The following is a 20846-nucleotide window of genomic DNA, read 5'->3' on the forward strand; positions in this document are numbered from 1 at the left end:
AGGATGCTGAAAAGCTACTGCCAGTGTTTCAAGCCGATGGAGATTTGATCATTCTTAGAGACTTCAACATTAATTTATGGAAGGACAGTAGTGACGATTACACTACCAAACAAGTTGATTATCTGACTTACATGAATGAAACATTCAGGACGAAACAGATCGTTACAAAGAGAACACATTCAAGTGGATCCATGATTGATCACATCTTCACAAATGTTAGACAGGCCAGAGGTGAAGTTATTCTTACTGTGTTTTCAGATCATGATTTTGTATATATGAAGAGATGAATTGACTAGAGTGTTGAAAGTTCCCAAGTGCACAATCAGCTCCATCATTTGAAAATAGAAAGAACAAGTCAGGAGACGACGATGGTTCACGGGCGAGCGGTATTCAATGACAATGCTCAATGAGCAATGTTATGAGGTTAGTTAGCTACACAATACCGAAAATTCGGTTTGATTCCAGCAACTTTGAAAATTTGACCTTTGTGACCTTCAAAGGTCAAAGGTCGAAGATCCTGAAATTTGTTGGAAAACTTGTATTTCATGATGTATGTGATAATATAAGATCATGTGCGACTTTTCACCCTATCAGGAAGCGAACAATGTAATAAAACCATAAAAAATCGACTTTTCTAAATTTCGTGACCTTGTGACCTTGACCTTGGGGCGAAAATGAAAAATCGAGCTCCGTGGGGCTAGATACATGACATTGGCCTAACCAAATATCGAAACCCCTGTCAGATTCCACCAACTCCCTCGGAGAAGATGTAGCTTGAACTCGATTACCCCCTAAAAAGACATCTTTTTCGGGCGTAGCTCCGCCCACAATGGGCGCAATACGCCTACTCTAGGCAGGACACAACTAGATCATGATATCAACCTCCCACCAAAGTTTCAACAAGATCGGATGATATCATCGGGTAGTTATGCTGCGGACAGACAGACACACAGACAGACACACACCCATGACGAATATAGTGGTCACTGTTTGATAACTCGTGAACCAATAATAGGTAGCAGGTAGAAATATTATTGAGTAGTTGTTGGCTGTCTATATGAGTTCTGTAACTCCTCGCACCTCCCACAGTTATTTGATCATCAACTGCTAAGACCATGAAAATTCAGAACGATCGCTCTTTGTACCTGGTGAAAAGTTCCAGTGAACGGAAAGCAACATGAGTTTTGAAGTTGCTTATCTTACCATGACTCAAAATGAAGAACCAAGTCATGGCATTGCAGACTCAAAGGCATGACATTGGGCATGCATTTTTGCCAGAGTATAACAAAGGCCCACTACTGGAGAGAGAACAAGCCTATCCGGATAATCCAGACCACGTGACACATACACAAAATAATGGATAAGAGTAAGGATGGTCGATGATAATGAGGAGGAAGAACAGCAGATTGGAGTAGAGGAGGAAGACGAAGTTGATGTTGTGCCACATAGGCTGGAGTAAGAGTTGGCCAACAAAATAGATGAGATCGATAGCAATCAGGGAAAAACCACGACTCCAATCAATAGAAAACAACCAACAGACATAAATACTACAAAAGAGAACAAAGCGAGGACTCAAAATGATACCAAAATCATCCCCATTGAAAGAAGACGATACTCTGTGTTTTGCAGCAGCACTGCTCATTCAAGAAAAAATAAGGAAAATACAAATAACAGCAAGAAAAATAGGCCAGGCTCCACGAATATATACCAAACATCACCATGAAAATGGAGAATAATGACAAAGAGAACTGAGAAAGGAAACGGGACAAATCAAACTATTCAAGAAGGGAAAATGAAACGACAGGTTCAAGAGGAGAATCCAAAAAATAAAAAGACGACTAGACCGGCACTTAGTAGAGCGAATAATTCTGCCCTGCTGAACAGTTTACGTTGTGTACCCCACCGATAGGCTGGATCTGCATCCGGACTCTCACCAAAATCTAATCGGTTTGTTCTTATCACTTCCCCATCCTGTTCACCAACTTTTTCAAAATTGTCCTCAACGTTTTGACATATCGTGCTATAACTTACTGTACAGTATATAGTTTCTGGCTCTATTTCTCAATAGTGAAAAAAATCACGTACAATTTTTAAGTAAAACATTCTCGCATCCGGATCCTGATCTTCACCACCAAATCGAATCAATTCGTCTTTGTCTCACACCAAATCTGTTCAAATCAGTCCATAACTTTTTGAGATATCGTACTATATATAGTTTTGGCCCTATCTCTCAATGATGAAGAATCACTTAAATAATTATTTTATCCGGATCTTCACCAAAATCTGAACAATTTATCCTTGTCAAATACCCAACCTATCCACCAAATTCCGTCTGAATCAGTGAATAACTCTTTTGAGATATCCTGCTCACAGACAGGGTTGATAACATAACCTCTATTCACCTTCGGTGGCAGAGGTAATGATCACAATAAAGCCAAAATAAATAATAGCCTCGTGGGATACTGACAGATATTTCCCCAGGGTTTCTGAGAAGGTTTGAAAATAAATTACCTGAATTTTAGGTGAAAAAGAAACCCGCCTTTCACCGCAATATAAATGGGTGGATCCGCATGGAGCGATCATTTTCTCATCTCCCCTCCTGTTCTGGCTGGAGTTCCCCAAGGTAGTGTTCTGGGCCCTGTGCTTTTTTGGTCTTCATCAATGATCTCTCCGACTCTCTGGAAAATCCTCCATCTCTTTGCTGACGACTCCACTCTCTGCCACTCCATTCCTCATCCCTCAGATCGGCAGTCTGCAGCGTCTTCACTCTCTGCAGACCTGGACAAAATCACAGACTGGGCAAACAAGTGGAACATGTCTTTCAATCCTGACAAATCTCACACTCTTACGATGTCTCTCCGAAAAGACCGACTGGACAACCCTCCCATCCACTTTCTGAACAATCCTCTCCAAGAAGTTCTGCCACTCAAGCTTTTGGGTCTCACTATCTGCCATGATCTTTCCTGGGAAAACCACATTTCCAATCTGGCCTCCAAAGCCAGTCGCCGATTGGGCATCCTCCGTCGTGCGAAGTCCTTCCTTGGCACACCTGAGCTCCTCACCACATACAAGGCTTTCATCCGCAGCTCAATGGAATACTGTTCTCCCCTCTGGGCTGGTGCTCCTGCCTCACACCTTGCTCGGCTTCACGCTGATGAAACCAAAGCTTTCAGAATCATTGGAATCTCCCGCAATGAAGCTAACTCCGAGGGCCTTTCACTTACTCACCGCAGGCAGGTTGGTGGTCTTTCTGTCTTCTACCGACTCCTCTCCGGCCTTGCTCCCCCAGCTCTCTCTGTGCTCTGTCCCCCCAATATTCCTGCAGGTCGCACAAGATCTGCCTGCAACCCTCTTATGGTTAAACTGCCAACATCTAGGCTCTCTATTCACCTTCACTCCTTCATTCCTCTTTTCTCCTGCCCCTGGAACAAACTCCCTCACTCTCTTCAATCCCACTCCTCCCTCCAGGTCTTTAAAACAGCTGTTCACCACCATCTCTTATCTTCCCCCATCCAAAACCTTGATCTTTTCTACCCCCGCTAATTTCAGCCCAGATCCACTTTTTTGAAATTCCAACTTCTTTCCTGGAAGTCCTTGCAGTGTCCTTGTGTTTTATACTTCTCCCACCCCCCCCTCTCCCTTCCAACGCCTCCTCCCCCCAAGCCCTCTCCCTCCCACAAATCTCCCGATGTCCCTGCTCTCAAATGTTGTGTTTGTGCTTCCCCTTCTTTCCCCGTATTGTCTACCGCTACCCTTATTGTATGTTTTGTGTCTCTGTTTGATTTTTTGTGTGTGATAAATGTTAGCTCTTTCACGAGCCTCGATCCCGTATCCAAAAAACTTACTGTCCTGATGCATTGTACCAAATTTAGGCCATCTCGCTCAGCTAGTTGTGGAGATGTTTTTGTGAAAATGAGGGATTCGGGGAGGAGGCCTGTGGCCCACTTTCTAGGGGAGATACGACCATGAGGAGCACAACTTGACGTTAGGGCATGGTTCAGATGCCTCGTGGTGAGTTTGGTCTGGATTTGTTTGGCAGTTTCTGAGAAGAAGATTTGTGAATGAAATAGCAATATTTGGGGCAAACCCTCTTTTACTCCCTTTATAGGGGGCGCATGCGGATGGAAAATAACCTAAAAATATATAATGAAATAACAACAAATATATACTGACATCTGCGAGAACGAAAAACTAACGGGAAGATTCAAAAAATATTTGGACAGATTGTGGAGACACACAGAAGGCTCAATGTGGTGATTAAGCACAGGTCAGCTTAACTGGGTTGGAGAAGAAGTCATAAAGAATGCTCCAGTCCAAGGTCACGACACCAATAGCTTGAAGAACATGGTAGAACTGAATCAATCAGACAGGTGTAGGTTCTGCTGGGTAGAAACACAAAGCACCAATCAATCGCCTTCTTTCGGGAGGTTAAAAGAAACTCATGTCAGAACACCTGTCAGGTCAGGTCAGGTCAGGTATGGGAGCATGCACCGGAGCAGCGCGTCGCCGCACCCACTTCCCGACGGTCCTCCAGGGGCCTCCGTCTGGCCAACCCCAATCTGATGCCTGGCCCATCCCTATCTCCTTGAGATGCCGATCAACCTGCTGCAACCACGAGGCATCTCAACGGCAACGGCAAAATCCGTAATCTCAACGGCTCTGCCTCCTCAATCAGTGCCTGGAGGGCCCCTGTATGAATATTCAGCGTCTCCGCAAAGATGACTGCATCATCTGCGAAATCAAGGTCAGAGATCTTGACACTCCCAAATGATGCACCGCAGCCTGACCTCTCTGACAACCTCCCCAGAATCCAATACATGCAAGCGCTGAAGAGTGTGGGAGCCAGTACACACCCCTGCCAAACACCAGTAAAAACTGGAAATGTCAGAGATGGAGCCACCATACCTCACAGCACTCTCAGTACCAGAGTATAGTTCAGAGATCAGATTGATCAGCATTGGAGGCACCCCACGAAGACCAGGAATCCTCCAGAGGGCATCCCGATTCACCGAATTGAACGCTTTGCAGAGATCAACATAGGCTGCAAGCAGCCCCTGGCGAAACTCTTGCTTGCGTTCAGTGAGGACCCGATGCGAAAGGATATGGTCAATCATTGACTTCTTTGGTGTAAAGGCCGACTGCTCTGGTCGTCACTGGTGCTCGAGCAGATGGCGGCGAACTCTCTCAAGAATGATCCAAGCAAAGACCTTGCCCGGCATCGAGAGTAGCGTCACCCCTCGGTAGTTGTTGCAGACCTGGTGATCACCCTTCCATTTCCAGAGGGGGACAACAAGGCCCCTCTTCCAGTCAGATGGGATGATGCCTGTGCTCCAAACAGAGCACAGAACTGCATGCAACCCTGTACATACAATTAAGGTACAACAAGGTATACAGAGTAATGCACCGACCTGCACATTACAAAAACTTTCATATCCCTGTCTCAGAAAAATTGATGGAAACACAAACCAAAAGCAATCGCTGAAAATGAGGACGTAGTGCTCACGTTCGACCTGACCCTTCCATCAAGAGTGAACATTGCGACTGGACATACACTACATGACCAAAAGTATGCGGACACCCCTTCTAATTAGTGGATTTGGCTGTTTCAGCCACATCCATTGCTGACAGTTATATATATATAATCAAGCACACAGCCATGCAATCTCCATGGATAAACATTGGCAGTAGAATGGGCCGTACTGAAGAGCTCAGTGACTTTTAACGTGCCACCGTCTTATGATGCCACCTTTCCAAGAAGTCAGTTCATCAAATTTCTGCCCTGCTAGAGCTGCCCCGGTCAATTGTAAGTGCTGTTATTGTAAAGTGGAAACGTCTAGGAGCAACAACAGCACAGCCGCGAAGTGGTCGGCCACACAAGCTCACAGAACGGGACCGCGGAGTGCTGAAGCACATAGCGCATAAAAATCGTCTGTCCTCGGTTGCAACACTCACTACCGAGTTCCAAGCTGCCTCTGGAAGCAACGTCAGCACAACAACTGTTCATCAGGAGCTTCATGAAATGGGATTCCATGGCCGAGCAGCCGCACACAAGCCTAAGATCACCATGCGCAATGCCAAGTGTTGGCTGGAGTGGTGTAAAGCTCGCCGCCCTTGGACTCCGGAGCAGTGGAAACGCGTTCTTTAGAGTGATAGAGAGTGATGAATCACGGTTCACCATCTGGCAGTCTGACAGACTAATCTAGGTTTGGCAGATGCCAGGAGAACGCTACCTGCCTGAATGCATAGTGCCAACTGTAACGTTTGGTGGAGGAGGAATAATGGTCTGGGCTGGGGCTGATTGTCATGGTTCGGGCGAGGCCCCTTAGTTCCAGTGAAGGGAAATCTTAATGCTACAGCATACATTCTAGATGATTGTGTGCTTCCAAATTTGTGGCAACAGTTTGGGGAAGCCCCTTTTCTGTTTCAGTATGACAATGGCCTCGTGCACAAAGCGAGGTCCATACAGAAATGGTTTGTCGAGATCGGTGTGGAAAAACTTGACTGGCCTGCACAGAGCCCTGACCTCAACCACATCGAACACCTTTGGGATGAACTGGAACGCCGACTGCGAGCCAGGCCGAATCGTTCAACATCATTGCCCGACCTCACTAATGCTCTTGTGGTTGAATCTATCTATAATTCCAGTAATCTCTGTATGTCTGTGTGTATGTCTGTGTGTCTGTGTGTCTGTGACCGCTGTTTCTCGACAACCACGGGTCCGATATACTTGAAACTTGCCAGGTATATTGCTGGGGACCCGAGGATGTGCCTTTTCAAGGTTTCATATTAATCGGACAAGTAGTTACCGAGCTATGGCGATTTAGTCGTTCGCCGTTCGCTTTGGCTTTGCGAATGGACCAAACCATTTCATGTAAATAGAGGGGGGGGGGGGGGGGGGTTCTGTGGTCGTTGCGAATGGACCAAACCATTCATGTAAATAGAGGGGGGGGGGGGGGTTCTGTGGTCGTTACTGCCACGTGGTTTCAAAGTTTTTTTTTGTTGTTGTTGTTTGCACGCATGTTTTTTTGCACCCACGTACGGGCACGCCCTAGGATGTTTACACACACACACCCCTACACAAATTTTTTTTTTTTTTTTTTTTTGGCAAGGAACGGGCACCCACGTACGGGCACGTCCTAGTGGAAGCAAATCCCGGCAGCAATGTTCCAACATCTAGTGGAATGCCTTCCCAGAAGAGTGGAGGATGTTATAGCAGCAATGGGGGGGGACCAACCCCATATTAATGCCCATGATTTTGGAATGAGATTTTCGATGTTCAGGTGTCCACATACTTTTTGTCATGTAGTGTAGTACTCAGATACAAAAAGGAAAGGACATCATTGCTAATGAGGATGTTAGTACCCACTACCCAGTAACTTTTTGCCGAAATAATGATTAGGTTGCTCAGCGAATGCTGCTCAGCCTCGTTAACCACAATGGCATGGCATGGCCACGTCATCTACTACCAGCCACGTGTCCCACAAAGGCCAAGTGTCCCCCATTGACAACGCACCCCACTCCTTGGTACGTGTCCACCCACTGACCAAGTGACCCTATTGACAATATCACCCCGCTTCTTGGCACGTGTCCACCCACTGACCAAGTTCCCTCCATTGACAACATCCCCGCTCCTTGGCACATATCCACCCCAATGACCAAGTGCCCCCATTGACAATATCATCCTGCTCCTTGGCACGTGTCCACCCACTGACCAAGTGCCCTCCATTGACAATACCCCCGCTCCTTGGCACGCATCCATCCCATTGACCAAGTGCCCCCCTTGACAACACCCCTGCTCACCAAGTGCCCCCCAATGACAACACCCCCCTCCTTGGCACGTATCCACACCACTCACCAAGTGCCCACTATTGGCAACACCCTCGCTCCTTGGCACGTATCCATCCCACTCACCAAGTGCCCCCCATTGACAACACCCCCACTCCTTGGCATGTATCCATCCCACTGACCAAGTGCCCCGCATTGACAACAACTACCGCTCTTTGGCACGTGTCCACCCATACACCAAGTGACCTCCATTGTCCATACCCCCGCTCCTTGGCACGTATCCACAACACTCACCAAGTGCCCCCCATTGACAACACCCCCGCTCCTTGGCACGTATCCAGCCCACTCACCAAGTTCCCTCCATTGACAACACCCCCGCTCCTTGGCACGTATCCATCCCACTGACAAAGTGCCCCCCATTGACAACACCCCCACTCATTGGCATGTATCCATCCCACTGACAAAGTGCCCCCCCATTGACAACACCCCCGCTCATTGGCATGTATCCATCCCACTGACAAAGTGCCCCCCATTGACAACAACCCCCGCTCCTTGGCACGTATCCATCCCATTGACCAAGTGCCCCCCATTGACAACACTCCTGCTCCTTGGCACGTATCCATCCCACTGACCAAGTGCCCCCCATTGACAACACCCCCGCTCCTTGGCACGAGGTATCCATCCCACTGACCAGGCGCCCCCATTGACAATATTCCCCCGCTCCTTGGCACGTATCCACCCAACTGACCAAGTGCCCCTCATTGAAACAACCTCCCCTTCTCCGCTTCTTGGCACGTGTTTACCCCACTGACCACGTGGCACCCCCTCGTCTCTCACCACGCACACGTAACCCCCCTCCACCCCGCCCTCCCCCCGAACGTTAACCCATTTCAGCAATACACAAATTATTCACAATCCACAGGAACATGGATGATGGATTACACCGATAATCCATGCGATTGTCGCGAACTGCGAGTCGCTCTGTCCGTCATGGCCTCCAAGAAACGCGTGTCTGGTGGATTGTAAAGTTTTCTGGGTACTCCCCTTCGAGTGATTTTTTTTTTTTTTTTTTTTTGTATACTGAATCGAGGCTCGTGAAAGAGCTAACATTTATTTCACAAACAAATCAACAAGACAAACAAAATATATAAAAAGAGGGAGCGGAAGACAAGATGGGGAGAGAAGGGGAAGCACACAAACATAACATTTGAGAGCAGGGAGATGTGTGGGAGGGAGAGGGCTTGGGGGGAGGAGGCGTGGGAAGGGGGGGGGGGGGGGGGAGAAGTATAAAACACAAGGACACCAAGGACTTCCCGGACAGAAGTTGGTATTTCAAGTGGATTTGGGGTGAAATTAGCGGGGGTAGAAAAGATCAAGGTTTTGGATGGGCGAAGATAAGAGATGGTGGTGAACAGCTGTTTTAAAGACCTGGAGGGTGGAGTGGGATTGAAGAGAGTGAGAGAGTTTGTTCCAGAGGCGGGAGAAAAGAGGAATGAAGGAGTGAAGGTGAGCAGAGAGTCTTGATTTTGGCAGTTTAACCATAAGAGGGTTGCAGGCACATCTTGTGCGACCTGTAGGAATATTTGGGGGACAGAGCCCAGAGAGAGCTGGGGGGGCAAGGCCAGAGAGGAGTCGGTAGAAGACGGAAAAACCACCAACCTGCCTGCGGTGAGTGACTGAGAGGCCCTTGGAGTTAGCTTCATCGCGGGAGATTCCAATGATTCTGAACGCTTTGGTTTCAACAGCGTGAAGATGAGCTAAGTGTGAGGCAGGAGCACCAGCCCAGAGGGGAGAGCAGTATTCCATTGAGCTGCGGATGAAAGCCTTGTATGTGGTGAGGAGCTCAGGTGTGCCAAGGAAGGACTTCGCACGACGGAGGATGCCCAGTCGGCGACTGGCTTTGGAGGCCAGATTTGAAATGTGGTTTTCCCAGGAAAGATCATGGCAGATAGTGAGACCCAAAAGCTTGAGTGACAGAACTTCTTGGAGAGGATTATTCAGAAAGTGGATGGGAGGGTTGTCCAGTCAGTCTTTTCGGAGAGACATCGTAAGAGTGTGAGATTTGTCAGGATTGAAAGACATGTTCCACTTGTTTGCCCAGTCTGTGATTTTGTCCAGGTCTGCAGAGAGTGACGAGGCTGCAGACTGCCGATCTGAGGGATGAGGAATGGAGCAACAGAGAGTAGAGTCATCAGCAAAGAGATAGAGAGGATTTTCAAGAGAGTCGGAGAGATGATTGATGAAAACCAGAAAAAGCACAGGGCCCAGAACACTGCCTTGGGGAACTCCAACCTGAACAGGAAGAGGAGATGAGAGAAACCCATTCAGGGCCACACGTTGACTACGACTAGAGAGGAAGCCAGCCATGCGTGGAAATTTCCATGGATACCAAAGGAGGAGAGTTTGGTGAGCAGAGCGGGGTGCCAGACTGTATCGAAGGCACGTGATATGTCAAGGGAGACAGCTCTAATTTCCTGTTTGGCATTGAGGACCTCCATCCATTGTTGAGAAAGCAGAAGCAGCATGTCCAGAGGAGAGTGACCAGGTCTGAAACCAAATTGATGATCAGAGATCAAGCCATTGGAGAAGAGGAAAGATTTCATATCTGAAGCAATGATGGATTCCATGACTTTGCTGATAATTTATCAATTATAATTTGGAGAAGGCTGATTGGTCTGTAGTTGCTAGGATCTGTTTTTGCACCTTTTTGTGCAAAGCGGTGATGTTGGCTGATTTCCAAGCAGATGGCAGATGACCTTGAGCAAAAGAGAGGGTGAAGAGAACAGAGAGAGGGAGTGAAAGAGCGGAAGAACAGGATTTTAGGACCCGTGGGCTGATGCCGTCAGGTCCAGTTGCAGAATCAGAGTCGTGGGTTGACAGAAACCTTTCCACCTTGTCAGGAGGAAAGGACACAGAGTCCAGGAGCAGCTGGGTACGACTGGGTACGGTGGTAACAGAGAGGGATAGGTTTGGGACACAAGATTTAGAGGCAAACACAGAGTTGAGGCATTCAGCTTTTTCACGTGCGGAGTCAGCCGTGTAGCCGTTTGAGGTGAGGGAGGGGATGGAGGGGGAACAAACACCAGAAACAGATTTGACCAGATGCCACCAGGATTTGGAAGAGGGAGACAGATACGAGAGTTCGGTCTTGAGAACGGAGAGATATTGTTTCATGGCTCACCTGAGGGTGGACACACACTTGTTTCGGGCTTTGTGAAAGGAAATGAGATTTCCTTCCATTGGATTTGCTTTCCAGGAGACGAAAGCAAGTTGTTTCTGGGCAACAGCCTCACCACAAGATCCCGTGTACCATGGATGGGAGGAAGGGTATGACAACTGAAGACGAGATGGGATAAATCTGTGCATGAGAGAGAGCAGTTTACTTTGGAAGAATTCCCAGGATGAGTTGATGTCAGAGGCGGTAGAGATGGGAGACCAGTCCAGATGATTGATGGCTGCTTGAAGACCGTGCCAGTTGGCCTGAGTGAAATGCCAGACTCGTCGACGCTGAGGAGGCTCTCTGAGAATGGTCAGAGAGATGTCCACTTTAACAAGCACATGATCAGATGAGCCGATTGGAGCAGAAGAAGAGCAGCAGACATTTTCAGGGAAGTTAGTCATAACCAAGTCCAGAAGAGAAGATGCTCCGTTGACTGAGATCCGGGTCGGGAAATTGACAGATTGTGTCAGTCCCAATGAGTCACAGAAATCCTTTGCTGAAGAGCCATGGCTGGTGAGAGAGGTACCCACACCCAGCCAACTGGCATGGTGACAATTGAAATCACCACATATGAGGAAGAGAGAGTTGGGATGGGTAGATAGAAGTTGGTCCATATTATCAGACAGCGAGATGTAGATGGAGCATCACTGTTTGGTGGACGGTACAACACACATATGAACAAAAGGTGGGAGCGAAGGGGCAGCCGTAGCCAAAGGTATTCCTGGGGGTGAGGTGGAGAGAGGGAAGTGCAGGGCGAGTGAGGAAGAAAGTTTTTTATAAAGATAGCAACCCCACCTCCAGGACGAGGCTCAGGTCTATCATACCGGAGGAGGGAGTAACCTGGAAGAGATACCAAGGAATCAGAGACATCATGAAGGAGGAAAGTTTCTGTTAAGCAGATCACGGCTGGTTTGTCAGAAGCAACCTGTATGGAGAGACCAGTCAAGCTTGAACGAAGGCCCCGGATGTTTGAGGTCCATACCGTTAATGAAGAGGAAGGGGGAGCATCGGATACAGAACAGGGGGGGGGGGGGGGGTAGAGTAAGATGTGGAAGAGGAGGAAGAGGTAGGGAGAGCTGTTGAAGGTGTGTCAGAGATTTCAGAATAGCTTGGAGAAAGGGAAGAATGGGGCGGACAAAAGGTTTGATGGTGATTGGGTGAGGCACAGTGAGGTGTTATTTGAGGAGGGGGAAGAGCGAGGCAGAAGGTTGGGGGAGATGAAGGTGAAAGTTGGAAGGGGGAAGAAGCAGGGAGGACGCTTTGAGGAGGAGGGGTGAGAGGGGAGTCTAGGAGGGGAGGAGCGAGAGGGAGTCTCGGAGGGGAGGAGTGTGGGGGGAGTTTAGGAGGGAAGGGGCAAGGGGGGACATTTGAAAGGGATGGGTGATGGGGAAGATTTGGAGGGGAGGGGCAAGGGGGAAGATTTGAAAGAGATGGGTGATGTGGAAGATTTGGAGGGGAGGGGCAAGGGGGTAGATTTGGAGGGGAGGGGTGATGGGGAAGTTTTGGAGGGGAGGGGTGATGGGGAAGTTTTGGAGGGAAGGGGTGATGGGGAAGATTTGGAGGGGAGGGGCAAGGGGGAAGATTTGAAAGGGATGGGTGATGGGGAAGATTTGGAGGGGAGGGGAAAGGGGGTAGATTTGGAGGGGAGGGGTGATGGGGAAGTTTTGGAGGGGAGGGGTGATGGGGAAGTTTTGGAGGGAAGGGGTGATGGGGAAGATTTGGAGGGGAGGGCAAGGGGGAAGATTTGAAAGGGATGGGTGATGGGGAAGATTTGGAGAGGAGGGGCAAGGGGGAATATTTGAAAGAGATGGGTGATGGGGAAGATTTGGAGGGGAGGGGCAAGGGGGTAGATTTGTAGGGGAGGGGTGATGGGGAAGTTTTGGAGGGAAGGGGTGATGGGGAAGATTTGGAGGGGAGGGGTGAGATTGGATTTTGAAAAGTGTACGATTAATGGGAAACGAACATTTATTGCAAAATGAGTTTCTTGAGACCTTCGAGTCAAAAATACGTTTGAGGACGCTGAAACGTCATTATTAACTGATGATGACGTCATTATTAACGCATTGGACCCTTTAAGTTAAGCCGAAACTACCTCCCTGTATTAAACTATAAATCCGGCAGGTGGCGCTCGAGGAAAGGAGCAGGAAACGATCAATCAAAGCGAAACGTCCAAAAATCGGAAATCAAAATGGAATTGCGTGCCTTACGTCATATTTTTGTTTATTAAGTAAAAATTCCCAAAAAAGCAGCCATTGCACATCAGGACCAGTCTCCAATATGTCGTGTCCCTGATATTAATTCAGCCTGGGAATTCTTCTGCAGAAATCTGCGCTTTCTTATTTACAGATTCATCCCCTCTCATCTTCATGCATCTTATGCATCCTCCTGCTCTTGGTACTCTGAATCCTGTGGTGAGGATGTTGCTTTAAAACAACTTGCATTCTCCGCCTGGAAGGCAAATCCAACTGAAGACAACCTCAGATCATTCCACAAATCCCGCACCGAGTGTGACTACTCTCGAGAGCCAGAAAACAACATCTGTCCAATCTCAAGAATGAGCTTTCAAACCTGTCTCCCTCCCTCTAAAACGTGGTGGCACCTTGACAAGTCTGTCTCTGGAGAAGGTGGAAAATTTCTGGCAACTCTCGACTCTGATTCTGTAACTGGACCAGATGTCATCAGCTCACCTGTCGTAAAAATCTGCTCTGCTGCTGCTCTTGCACATCCTTTTTCTGCTCTTTTCACCTTGTTATTTATTTGCCCTCGGTCTTCTTTCATCTGCTTCAAAATGAGTCAACATCACCATGTCGCATGAAAAGAGGCAAAAACTGATGTAATTATAATGGCAGACCAATTAGCTTACTTCCAATCATCAGCAAGGTCATGGAATCCATCATCTCCATTGACGTAAAATCATTCCTTTTCCCCCAACAACCTCATCTCACATCATCAATTTGGATTCAGACCAGGTTACTCCACCTTGGACATGCTGCTCCAACTACACCCAACAAAAATGCGTGGAGGCCCTCAATGTCAGACATGAGATGATGACCAACTCTCTGGAGTCTTGACATTTATTCTCACATCCCGCCTTGCTCTCCAAACTCCCAATCCATGGCATCCGAGACCAACTCCACACATGGATTACTCACTTCCGCCACATTCGCAGGCAATGTGCATCTCTCAACGGAATCCTTTTATTTTCTCTTCCTCTCAAGTGTTGTGTTCCATTCCAGGCCCCATCGCATTCCTAATCTTCATCAACGATCTCTCTAACTCTCTAGAAAATCCCTTTTATATTGTTGCGGTTGCAAGAACCGGCACTGAAGGCAATGGCACCCAACATACAGGTCCTCAGTGTAGTAATTTCCATAATATAATGTGTGTATCAGTGTAGTAATGGGCATCCTCCATCGTGCGAAGTCCTTCCTTGGCACACCTGAGCTCCTCACCACATACAAGGCTTTCATCCGCAGCTCAATGGAATACTGTTCTACCCTCTGGGCTGGTGCACCTGCCTCACACCTAGCACGGCTTCACGCTGATGAAACCAAAGCTTTCAGGATCATTGGAATCTCCCGCGATGAAGCTGATTCTGAGGGCCTTTCACTCACTCACCGCAGGCAGGTTGGTGGTCTTTCTGTCTTCTACCAACTCCTCTCCGGCCTTGCTCCCCCAGCTCTGTCTGTGCTCTGTCCCCCAAATATTCCTACAGGTCCCACAAGATCTGCCAGCAACCCTCTTATGGTTAAACTGCCAAAATCTAGGCTCTCTATTCAGTATTCACCTTCACTCTTTCATTCCTCTTTTCTCCCGCCTCTGGAACAAACTCCCCAACTCCCTTCAATCCCACTCCTCCCTCTCTTCAAAAATCCCACTCCCCACACTCTCTTCAAAAACCACCATTTATCTTCCCCCGTCCAAAACCTTGATCTTTTCAACCCCTTTAATTCACCCCAGATCCACTTTTTTGAAATTCCGACTTTTCCTGGAAGTCCTAGTAGTGTCCATGTGTTTTATACCTCTCCCACTCCCCCCCCCCCCCCCATTCCCATGCCTCCTCCCACCAAGCCCTCTCCCTCCCACAGATCTCCCGATGTCCCTGTTCTCTACTGTTGTACTTGTGTGCTTCCCTCTCTCTCTCTCTCCCCATCTTGTCTCCCACTCCCTTTATTATATGTTTTATGTGCCCGTTTGTTTTTTTGTGATTAATGTTCGCTCTTACACGAGTCTCGGTCCTGTATACAAATATATATATATATATATATAGACAGTCACGTGAGAAAGTAAGTACACCCCATGTAAAGTTTTGACTTTTTCAACATATTTCAACATACAGCTATTTGATCTTCATTTCAACAAGATTGATAGATAAAGGTGATATAATATAACAAATATCATGAAACATTTACATTTTGTAGTCCATTGTATAATTTAAATAAACATAAATGCAAATTTCGCATGTGGAAAAAGTAAGTACACCCCTAAATTTATCACTACTTCAAATACCTAAAATTAGAATCAGGTGCACCAGCTCAGGTGCAAATTATTAGAACATCGTTAGAGAGTATCTTGGAGGAACCTGTCTTATTTAAACCTCAGACATTTAGTTTGGTTTGCTCTTTGATGTTGCAGTGTGCAACGTCACCATGCCGAGATCAAAAGAGCTCTCTGAGGCCTTCAGAAAGAAGGTTATAGATGCCTATGAGTCTGGGAAGGGATTTAAAAAGATCTCCAAACAATTTGAAATCAATCATTCGACTGTCCAGAAGATCATCTACAAGTGGAGAAGATTCCAAACAACTGCCAACTTGTTCAGGCCAGGCCGCCCCAGCAAGTTCATCCCAAGAGCAGACCGCAAGATGCTGAAATAAGTCTAGAAGAACCCCAGAATGTCATCACGGGACCTACAGGTAGCTCTTGCCACTGTTGATGTCAAAGTGCACGAGTCTACCATTAGAAAGAGGCTGCACAAATTTGATCTACATGGGAGGTGTGCCAGGAGGAAACCTTTGCTGTCCAGAAAGAACATCAGGGCAAGACTAAAGTTTGCCAATGAACACCTAGGCAAAGACCAGCACTTCTGGAACAATGTGCTCTGGACAGATGAGTCAAAGGTAGAGCTATTTGGCCACAGTACCAGAAGACATGTTTGGCGAAAACCAAAGACAGCATTTGACCACAAGAACCTGATACCAACTGTAAAGCATGGTGGTGGAAATATTATGGTTTGGGGCAGCTTTGCTGCATCAGGGCCTGGGCAGCTCACCATCATAGAACCCACTATGAATTCTTCATTGTACCAGAGGGTGCTTGAGGATAATGTGAGGCCATCTGTCGGAAAGTTGAAGCTCAACCGAAGGTGGACCTTGCAACATGACAATGACCCTGAACATACCAGTAAATCTACCAAGGAATGGCTAAAAAGAAAGAAATGGAGGGTTCTGGAATGGCCATTCTAAGCCCGGATCTAAATCCCATCGAGATGTTGTGGGGGGATTTGAAACGAGCTGTGCATGCAAGAAACCCCTCAAACATCGCACAACTGAAAGAATTCTGCATGGAGGAGTGGGTAAAAATGTCTCCCAGTCGATGTCAGAGACTGGAAGACAGTTACAAGAAACACCTACTTGAGGTTGTTTCTGCCAAAGGGGGCAATACCACCTATTAGAGCCAAGGGTGTACTTACTTTTTCCGCATGCGAAATTTGCATTTATGTTTATTTAAATATACAATGGACTACAAAATGTAAATGTTTCATGATATTTGTTATATTATATCACCTTTATCTATCAATATTGTTGAAATGAAGATCAAATAGCTGTATGTTGAAATATGTTGAAAAAGTCAAAACTTTACATGGGGTGTACTTACTTTTTCACGTGACTGTATATATATTTTTATGGATCTCGGGGGTCGGCACTCCCCTTATCAAGGGGGGATTAATCCCCTTGTCCTTTAAGCTGGCCGTCCCGAGTCCTGGAGCTATGACGTCACTTCTGGTCAGCGCTGAATAGGGTGGTAGGCCGAATTGTTCCTATTACCTAATTACCAGCGCCTTCCGGGAAGCGAGGAAATGAGCCCCGCCCGAGCCGCAGCGTTAGTGGACACGCCGAGCGAAGCGAGCCGCGACTCAGGCCATTAACAATGACTAACCCGTTTCTGAGCGGTTCCTAACCGTGCCACAGGTACTCAATTGAAAGAAAGGACGGATGCAATCGGATTAGGGAAAACCAAGAAAGAACAAGGTAATTTATTTACAAACCAAAAAGAAGAGGAAAGGAAAGAATGTACAGGGAGAAGAAGAAGAAGCAGGACACAGGGCAGTCTTAACTACACAGTCTTAACTTACGACACCAGACAAATATACGCACTCACACGGGGATTGTAGCTGTTAGGGTGGAAGGTCCAGGTGGATGGTCCAGGCGATGGTCGACTCCGTCCAGGCTCCGGTCCCGCGGGCGAAAACCCGGCAGGCAGCTCTGCGTATCGCCGGATACGAGTGGACCTTACATATAGCGGGGGGACTGGGATGCTTCAGCGTACGTAATAATTGAATGGCTCTGCCAAACGCACCCTCTCCAAGGTTCTCTTATAACGCCAGCGAGTGAGTCCTTATGCCCATGTGCGCTCCTGGATCAGTCCCGTTACAGGGGGGTTCTTCTGCGCAGTACCATAGAAAGCAGTCCTCTCATCAAAAGGAGTCCCTCCAAGTCCCGTTAAAGGGCTTTGCGCTCGCCCTTTTATAACGCGAGCCAAGATCACTACGTGCTCCACAAAGGCCACGCCCGTCGGTGAGATTGCCTCAGCCCTGGTTGGCTGGCGAGGGCTTACGGGCCACGCCTTTGACGGCTGGTTGACGGGCCACACCTTGTTCTTGGCGTCCCACCTCCTTTTTCCTCGGGCCGACCGCATGGTTAATGGCGGCGCTAAGGCAGCGAACGCTGCTGGCAAGGTGCGTAATAGAATTGGGAGGGACATAAGGCACCGTCTGTAGAGGCGCGTAATGGCGTCGGTTGGATGAGGGAGGTCGCAAAATGAACAGAAGGGCCTACTCCTTATTTAATTGATGCAACGCAGATTCAACTATTGGAAACACGGCCTTATCTGAAACACATAATAATGAAATAACTGGAATTTCTAAGGTGGCCTACGTGTTGCTGTGACCTAACTAAGGGTGCAACCTTTAACCTTTACTGTCATATTTACAAGTGATTATTATTTACAAAAGTGTGGGTTCTAAAACCGCAACACTGCACCCCCCCTTTTTCCAGGCTCTGCCCGAGCCGAAACACAAGGGCTATCTTTTAACTTCGTGTGACACTTAGGTGTAGTTACCCTCTACTTTTAACCTCACCCTGAGTGCGACTGTTTTAACACTAAATATGTCCCACCTGCTGCGTTGCATCCTATCTAACCGACGCATGCCCACAATTAACCGAATTGCGGAATTGTCTTCAAACTACACATAAATCCGGTGGGGAGCATTATTTACAATACACTAGTTATTTACAAACTGTCACCCAGGACCTGTCTTTTGTGGGAAGAAAAAGATCTTTTGAAAAGAGGAAGATACCACTGCCATGCACTGCACCGATACACCATACCATATGTACCCATATGCACCGATAAGGAAATGCACCAAAAGCACCATCATGCACACAAAAAGCACCAAAATGCACAGTCATCACATTTTAAAAATATAAAAATGATGACGTCTTCTTCTTCTCTGCTCATCTGGGCCGATGTATCTTGCCTTGATCTTCTTGCTTGATGTTACTATTTATTACTAAAAGGGCACACACCGCGTCTGCTTTTTATTATTTGTAGGGCCAGCAGGGCCAACTCAGGTGGTCCACTGCTGGGCATAGGTGCCACTTAAACCATTGGTCCGCAAGGCAGATACTGCTGGCAACAATGGGCGGTCCCAGCAGAGATGCCAGGCCACAGAACGTGTGGTCCATAAGTGGTGCTAGGCCACAGAACGTGTGGTCCATATGTGGTGCCAGGCCACAGAACGTGTGGTCCATATGGTGTATCAGTGCAGGCAGGAGGCAGCAAAGGTGCGGGCGCACAACTCGCAGCACCTGCACACTTCCCTTGGGCACAAAAGAACAAGGGTTCATGAGTGGGGAAGGAAGGACAAGCAGATCAGCGGGCAGGGGCGCAAGGGTACACATCAAAACAAAGCAATGCGACATGAAGGGCGCGGGTGAGCGAGCTAAGAAAGCTCGTCCCTAACGTTCGTCACCCCCCATGTCACCTACTGTCCCCTTGCCCCTACCCCGTATTTACACAATCTACACCTTTACAAATTCGTCGCTAACGTCTTGTCTTTCCCATTCCCTCTAATTACAAATTCGTCCCCAATCCCTCCTAAGGAGGAAGAGATGGAATACAAACAATGTCTCACCCACGTCAAGATGCATCTTTCATTCCAAACATTTGCCAAAACATGGTGTGGAGTTCTATCACCTTAGTGAGTGGATGCGGATGGTGCGATGGGATTTTCTCCTATCTATATTCTAAATGACATTAACACTTTACACTACCCGGGGTCTTACCCTGCCAATCCATTGGCCATCTTTAAACTATGCGGTTCTAAAAACCAATTCCCATTGCACAAACAGTGGCGCTCTCCAATTTGGGGTCTCACTCCCCCGGTTTTTCTACCTGTGCCCTCGTACAATTTCAGGGCTTGGTCGTGTGGCTCACCAGCAGGTCCGCTCACCTGCACACCACCATTGCAGTTGCCACCCGAGCTTACCTTGCTCCTCACCCTAACCTGGGGAAGGCCCTCTGGCTCCCTTACCCCACTAATGCCCCCTCTGGCATCGGGCTACCCGGGTCCTCTCCTTGGGATCCTCGGGCCCCACTGAACTCTACTTGGCTCCCAGAGCCTACCTGCGGCCTCACCTGCTCGACAGACTACCAGTGGCGGAGTGCTCAACTAACCATATGCACCAACAGGCCACATGCCCAGCCATTCCACTTTACTCATGCACCCAACAAAACACTACTCTGCTACTCCCACACCACAGATGTCAATATCCAACCACAATTTACCTACTCCCTCTACCTACTTTTAAACTACCCTCCCTGGGTATTCGTGAAGGGGTCCATCCTTCCCCCATCCACTCCTTCGCACCATACACTCCACTCCACGTATTCCACACTACTCACTCCACACCATTCATTCCACACACCTGTACTTCACCTGCACATCATGCAGGTTAATCACTCAACACACACACACATCTCTCTCGAGCATTGCCTCATTTCACCAAGCTCACCAGCAACCTTCATACGCAATGCCTCATTTCATCTGAAACCTCCTGCTCACACACACAGCATCATCTGGCTATCTATCTCCCTTCAAATACTGGTGCTCCCCGTCATCCCTTATACTAAGCACTCCCTCGTCGTTATAATCCAACTACTCTACTCTACGTCCCCACTACAGGTACAATGTCACTAATTACATCTCAAGTCACCTATTGTCATCTCTAGGTCCCTATACATTTATCCTAACCCTCCCGGGCTAATTTGGTACTGCCGATCCCCATAAAACTATTGCTCCTCTGCCCAAAAGAAAGGATGTGAGGGATGGTAGAGCTACCATCCCTCTACATCACTATCGCCATTACTACAACTATTAGTCCACTATTCTGAGCCTCTCGGTGCGTCATCACATCATCAAAGCTCGGCTTCGCAAAACCGAGCAATGAATTTGGGTGGTTTGGTCTACTGTAGGTTGGGTCCGTCCAGCATTCGATTCAGGGGAGGAGGTTTTGTCGGTCCAAGACTCCAGGCACCATCCCTACGCAGGGCCTTTCGCTCC

The sequence above is a fragment of the Myxine glutinosa genome, chromosome 8 (assembly GCF_964187855.1).
Source record: "Myxine glutinosa chromosome 8, kmMyxGlut1.1, whole genome shotgun sequence".
NCBI classification, from domain to species: domain Eukaryota; kingdom Metazoa; phylum Chordata; class Myxini; order Myxiniformes; family Myxinidae; genus Myxine; species Myxine glutinosa.